The sequence below is a fragment of the Entelurus aequoreus genome, linkage group LG06 (assembly GCF_033978785.1).
Source record: "Entelurus aequoreus isolate RoL-2023_Sb linkage group LG06, RoL_Eaeq_v1.1, whole genome shotgun sequence".
Taxonomy (NCBI): Eukaryota; Metazoa; Chordata; class Actinopteri; order Syngnathiformes; family Syngnathidae; genus Entelurus; species Entelurus aequoreus.
Genome location: NC_084736.1, coordinates 6,852,332 through 6,859,387, shown reverse-complemented (window position 1 = coordinate 6,859,387; position 7,056 = coordinate 6,852,332). Strand labels below are relative to the sequence as shown.

General features: G+C 48.2%; 1 long non-coding RNA gene across 1 annotated transcript; it reads left to right on the top strand.

Moving 5' to 3' along the window:
• The first annotated feature begins 1,169 nt into the window (after positions 1-1,169).
• On the top strand, positions 1,170-1,640 carry LOC133651414 (uncharacterized). Its single transcript, XR_009826407.1, has 3 exons — positions 1,170-1,277; positions 1,423-1,440; positions 1,523-1,640. It is a non-coding gene; the product is annotated as an uncharacterized LOC133651414 (long non-coding RNA).
• Positions 1,641-7,056: the final 5,416 nt, after the last annotated feature.

Sequence of the window (7,056 nt, the reverse complement as noted above, 5' to 3'; positions counted from 1 at the left end):
GCTGGTCTCCCCTGACCTGATCCTCCGCCGGGATGAGGACGACAAGGCGTCGGACGTCTCGATGCAGTATGGTGCCCTGGAAGTCCTTCTCCTTAGACCTGGACTCTTTAACGACAGGGTTTGGAGTCTTCACCTGAACGCACCCACTTGGAGAGACTTTCACGTGGACATCTCGGACAATGCCTTTGGGATCTGCGTTCACACTGACAACTCTTGCTAGCTTGAACTGACCCCTCAGTGCATTTTGGTCGCAGAGCCACACTATGTCTCCAATGGCAGCATTTCTTTCAGCAGTATGCCATTTACTGCGGATGAACAGGTTTGGACCTGCGAGTTGGCTCCAGGACTTCCAAAAGTAGCTGACTTGCATTTGAATCTCTTGCAGCCTTTTGAAGGGGTAAGTTGTGTAGTCGAATGTTTTGAAATCTCCACTTTGTGTGGCTCGACCAAGCAACAGGGTGTTTGGAGTGATGTATTGGATGCCGTCCTCACGGCACTGGACTCTAGCGTCGATAGGCCTTTCGTTGGCAAGGTTGGCGGCCAGCTTGAGTACAGTCAGGAATTCACTGAAGGCAAGGCCTTCTCCTCTACCAAGGCTTTGTAGAGCTCTTTTGGTGATCTTGACAGCAGCTTCGGCGGCACCGTTTCGGTGAGGTGAATCGGCTGGAAGGATTCTCCACATCCAGTCGGTCCCATTCCTGGCAGCATATTCTTCTAGTGATCCTTTGTTTTGTCGTCTCAGGTAACTGTACATCTCTTCAAGGACAGGTTTTGCTCCAATAAAGTTCGTACCTGGATCGGACCAGATCTTCTGAGGATGGCCTCGGACAGAAGTGAACCTCTGGTAAGCAAGTAGAAAGCTCTCCGTTGTTAGCGTGTTTGCCAGTTCGACATGGATGGCTCGGCTGGACATGCAGCAGAAGAGCACGCCCCATACTTTCATGCTCACCCTCCTCTTGACATCATCCTTCACTTGGTACGGTCCGAACAGGTCGACAGATGTGAATTGAAATGGTGCAGCCGGATTCGATCTCTCCTCAGGCAAGTTTCCCATTATTTGCTGGCAGGTCTTTGCTTTTGCTTTCTTGCACACGACACACTTGTCAACAACTTTTTGGGCAATAATTCTTCCTTTGATGACCCATGCTTTCTTTCGCATCCGCAGTGTAGTTCCTGCCACTCCTTCATGTCCCTCACTGTGTGCTTCCCGGGCTAGGAGGGTGGAGATCCAGGCCTGGAACGGTAGCAGGGGAACAGCTCTGTGGTCTTCTCTGAAGGTCTGGATCCTGCCACCACACATCAGGAGTCCGCTTGTTTGGTCCTTGTAAACAACCAGTCTGTCTGTTGTTGTGTTTGGAAAGTGTACGCCCTCCTGTGCTGCCAAGCATAGGTCTCTGAACACATCTTCTCTTTCGTTCACAGTGATGACACCAGATGAAGGTACTGCCTCCCACTTTTCTTTATCGCCGGGGCACAGGAATTTCTTTACTGCTCTCCAAGTCCATACTATTGTCCCGACCAGCCGTCTTAGATTGCTGAAGCGCCTTTCGTCCAGTAGCTTTTGGACTGCTGCTGCTGCAGGTGGTCTTCTGAATCTGGACTCTGTTTCTTGGACTCTTTTTGGGTCCTGTGCTTTCTGTTGACTTCGGGTGAGTACGGCGACAAATGTTTTCTTCTGTATTTTTGTGATATTGTCTCTTGCTTGTGCGGCGACGTCTTTGGCTGATTTCTTCGGCCACTCACTTTCAGGAAGTCGAAGGAACTTTGGACCTGACTGCCACTCGGATTCCTCAGTTAAGTCATTTGGACTGGCCCCTCTGGTTATGATATCTGCAATGTTCTCGGGCCCTGGAATCCACCACCAGTCTTGGACATTTGTGCTGCTTTGGATCTCGCCGACTCGGTTGGCAAAGAAGGTCTGGTAACCATAACTCTCCCGCTGGATTGCGCCTAGGACGGTCTGACTGTCGACGAGATGGTACCACTTCTCAACATCGATTCGGCAGTGTCTCTGGAAGTAGTTCTTCAACCGGGCGGCAAAGACTGCTCCACACATCTCCGCCTTCACAGGGTCACCCTTGTGGTCGAGAGGGGTCAGCTTGGCCTTAGATTCAACTAGCCTCACAACAACACCATGGCTGCAGCTCCAGCGTAGGTACAGCACAGCGCCATATGCGTGCTCACTGCCATCAGAGAAGGTGATGCCACTTGGTTTTGCACGTGGATTTGGTGGTGTCAGGGGTCTGGTGAATCTGAGTTGGCTCAGCTCTGCATAGTCTTCTAGGAGTTTTATGGCATTTTCTCTGAGTCCTTTGGACAAGGCGGCATCCCAGGTGTCTTCTATGCAGTACATGACTTTTGCTTCTTGAAAAGCTCTTCGGATGAGGATGGCTCCCTTCTGCTTTGCAGGAGCCACGAGGCCGAGTGGATCATAGAGACCAGAGACTTGGCTCAACAGTTCTCTTCTGGTGAATGGATCTGGGGTTTGTCTTCTTACTTCATCTCTCAGTAAGTCCTGACCAAGGCGCATTTTCCTCTTCTTCTTGGAGAAGTTCACTGCAACCATGACATGTAGTGTGTCATCCTCAATGGTGTAACCAAGGCCGAGGGCTTTGTTATCCTCTTCAGTGAGCTGGTTTGGCAGGATCATGGTCTTTGACTCCATCTTCTCACCTCTCGGCCCTTTCCTCCCACTTTGATCGGAGTAGACCCAGGGCTTCATGATGAATCCTCCAGCTTTAAGGATCTGTTCGATGTTGGATGTGAGGAGTTTGAGGTGCTGGAGGTTGTTGTGAGAGGTCAGGATATCATCCACATATGCATCTTCCTCTATCACACGTTTCTCTTCTTTGAAGTGTTTGAATGAAGGCAAGTTGGCGGTCTCTCTCATGGCGACTTGGGCTATGCAACCAGCAGGTTTGTCTCCCATGTTGACCCTTGTTATGGCGAAGTCTTCTATTTCAGCCTTTTCAGTGTCACGCCACAGGAACCTGTGCAGGTGGACCTCTCTCTCTTCCAACCAGACAGAGTTGTACATCTTGCGGATGTCACCGAGGGCAGCAAAGACACCAGCTCGGAACCTCAGTAGGACAGCTCTGATTGGGTTCAGGACGTCAGGACCTTTGATTAGTATGTCGTTCAAACTCAGGCCTCTGTACTTCTGGCTGCTGTTCCATACTAGCCTCACTGGGGTGGAGACTGAATGTGGATTTGGTGCAATCAGGTGACTTATGTACCACACTGGCCCAGTCCAACTCTGCAGAACCTCTTTGGATAGCTTCACTGCAGCTTTGCGATGAAGCATTTCATGGACTTGTGACATGTAGGCTGTCTTCAACTCCGGTTCCTTTGCCAGCTGCTTCTCTGTCCTGAGGAATGTGGCTTCAACCGCTCTCCTGTTGTTGGGTAGAGATGCTGGATCTTCTGTCCAGGGATACTTGGCATGCCAGTGGGGATCAGGGCTGTGATGGTCTCCATTCACATACATCAACCCGTTCTTCACTATCTCCATCTCTCTTTCTTCAGCCAGTGTCATTTCTTTTCCCCCGGGTTGGCAATTCCCACAGCGACATCCTCCACATCTTGGCTCACAAGCAGCTCCAATACTTTCCCACTTCCACCACTTCAGAAAGTCTCTGCTGCTAGTGGCTGTATTGGACTGGGTGTGGGGCTTGTCGGGAGACTGGCAGGAGATTGGATCTCTACAGATGAGTTCACTGTATTTGACTGCTGCAGTTCTCATGGATCTTGCGAAGTGTGTCTTTGATGTGTGGGCCATTAAGGTGACTTCTTCAAAGAGGTCCGGGTGTGTGCCTCCGATCGTCTTGCCGAGGGGGCCGTCCCAGAGCACAAGGTTGCCAACAGAACGAACCTTCTGGGGTACTAGCTGGCCTTCCTTGTGGCTGATCAGGAGTTGCACCTCTTTGGGTCTAGCAAGGTCTCTTAGGGGAACATCTGGGAAGATTTTCTGTAGCTTAATAGCTGGAACATGTCTGTGAAACTCTGCAATCTTATCAAGGCCATAGCAGATTAGTTGATGTGACCTGAGGGTCCCTCTCGGAGTGTTGACCCGAATCTTGAGGAGGTAGCGCTTAGTTGCAACAGACACCTTCATCCCTCCAACGCCGTAAACCACCAGTGTCACATCTTCACCTCTCAGGTTCAACTTGCTGGCAGCTCTATGTGTTATATAGTTCGTGTCTGATGCCAGGTCGATGAGGGTCCCAATTCTCTGTCCATCGTTGGCAGTGACATCAAAGAGCATCAGGATCACTGGATACTCATGCAAGCCATTTTCCTCTAGAAGACCTCTTTCAACTGCTGTGGTGTTGTATGCTCTGGATGTGACGTTGCAGAAGGTGTCTCGACACTGCTGCGCCAGCTCAGGGGTAAGCCTGGATAGGAAGTCTTTGAGCTTCGGTGTATCTTTTCCCCTCAGCTCTCACTGGACTGGATTTAGGTGTTCTTTGGGACTGGGGTCTGGCAACTGGACAGAGAAGGTAATGGTGTTGGTCTTTGCACTCTGGGTTCCCGCACAGATACGTGGTGTTTCTGCAGGGGTCGCTGCTGTGGACCTCGAGACATCTCTTGCAGGCACCGAGCTGTTGTGCTGCATCCCTCTTCTCCGATGGCTTTAGGTTGATCCTAAACCTTCTGCAGAAATAGAGTCTTCTTCTGTGCTTTGGGTCACCACAAATGATGCAGCCTGCTGTTTCACTGCTGGACTTGGCTGACTTTGTTCTGGCATACTTGATGAGCTTAGTCTGCTCCTTGGCGGGTTCAAAGACGTTGCTCAGTTGATCTAGTTGCTCATATATAGATTCTTGGGACTTTAGGAATGTGATGAGCTTGTCGAAGCGGTTCTGGGGGTTAACAGTGTTTCCTCTGTCAGCAGCATAGGTGAGCCAGTCTTTCTTCAGAGTTTCTGGGAGTTTGCTCTCGATGGATCTAATCACCAGTGGGTTCTTTAAGGCGTCTGCATTATCCAGTTCGTTTAGATCATAAAGGGCCTTTTCCACAGTTTGGATGAGCTCTACGATTTTCCTTGGATGGCCGCTCCTGGCTGATGGTCTTGCTTGTAGCTCTTCTATGATCTCAAGAGCAATGCTGGCTTGGTTCCCAAACCGGTTTTCCAGGACTCTGAAGATCTCATCTGCTGAGCTGTACGTTGACAGACGTAGTTCCCTGGCCACCTTTTCATCAAGGCTATCCAGTAGTTGGAATTTCTTAACCTCTGAAGATCCGGTTGGTTCACCTTGCTTCTGCAGAGCCTCCCATTCCTTCCTCCATCTGTAGTAGTTTCGCTGGTTGCCGGCAAACTTTGGTAAGGCTGTGGCCTTTAGCTTTATCGCTGCCACTGGAGCTGAGCTGCGGGCTGAGATGGGCTGGGGTCCAGCGTCTTTCTTTATACTTGCTGCTTGGATGAGGGGGGCCTTCTGTGACACCAGCTTGGGAAGGACCACCTCGAGCTCTCTTAAACGGTAATCAAAGTCCTTTTTCTCGGCAAGCGGAGCCCAGTGGTTCCAGTTCTGGTGCGCTTCCTTTGCCTTGTCCACCAACTTCTGTAGGTGGGTCAGCATGAACTCACAAGCCTCCAGAGTTGTGTCTGGCTGGAAGGAGACGTTCCTGAATTCGGCCTCTGCAACTTGTAGAGCCAGGGAAAGTTCCTTTTCTCCATATGTGGTCCAGAGCGTCTCTCGGATTAGGAGTTTGACTTCTTTCGTCTTCTGCTCACATTCTTTCTCCGTCTTTGCTATGTCGGCTTTCTGGGGGTCGCTCAGCTCCTCAGCGTCTGCCATGTAAGCGGCTTCCACTTCTTCGTTTGCCTCGAAGACACGAGAGCTCTCTAGCATCAGCTTCTTGAAGTTCTCCTGTAACTCCTCCTTAGACATCTCTATGTAGGTTCTCGTAATGTTGTTGGCAAGGCGGGAGAACTGTCTCTTAGCTGTGGCCCTCTCCACTTTCAGTTCATCTGTTGGCTTTGGATCAGCCATCTTGCTCTCTTTGGCTGACAGACAGCAGTCTTTGTCCTCCAGGCCCCAGGTGGAGTGTCCTCCCTCTCGGTGGTGGCCGCAAGTGGAGTCTTTTGCTGGTCACAGACGGTTTTTCACTGTCAGGTGTATTTATAACGACATGGCTTCCCACACTTGAAAAGGAAGGACTCGATGAGGCTCAGGATTTCACTCGTATTTCAGTTTATTAACTGGAATCTTGGAAGGTAAAAAACCTTTAAACACACAAGAATAAAAGCTTTTAAATAAAATACAGCATTTTGCAACAAACAAAGTAAGTACATTAACTCAGGTATTTTATAAAGGTAAGTACATTTTTAACATTAATTAATACACATTAACCAGCATTTCACTTAACTTAATTAACTTAGATTAATAAGGTAAATTAGGCATTAAATAAACAGAAATGTAGTTCACATGTTAGAACCATCTACTTTTAAAGCAACGTGTTTTACCTTAAGTTTTAGCCTAAATTATTTTATACAGACTTTAGACATGAATTTCTACAACAAGTTTAACTTGACACTTCTCTATTAATTCATATGAAATCAAGCATTTTAAACCAATATTACTGTAGTTTTTAACAAACACTTTTAACAGAAATACTATTTTTATACATGAATTAAATGTTTTACTTTGCCTTTTAATAAAGCAAAATCCACTCTCTATATTATTATACTTCAAATTACATTTACAAGGCTTTAAGCGCCCTAATTGCCCATTTCTTGTCTCTACAAGTAAAACAAATATTTGTGGTGAATAAGATAAAGAAAAGAAACAAAATAAGCACCAATTGTACCTTATTTAACAGTTCAATTATCTAAATAAACATTCTTCTGAAGTTGAGCTCTGCCATCAATCACAGCGCATAAACTTCAACAGTCGGATCATGATTAAACAGTCCAGTGGAAAGAGGTGAGCTCACCGGTAGTCCGTTTGGTTTGAGTCCTTTTTCCCATGCGTTTGTGAAGTGCTTTCGTGGTTTTAGTGATCGTCTCTGTCTCTGCTGCTCTCAGCTCCGTCCTGCACACTGAATGAAACGGGT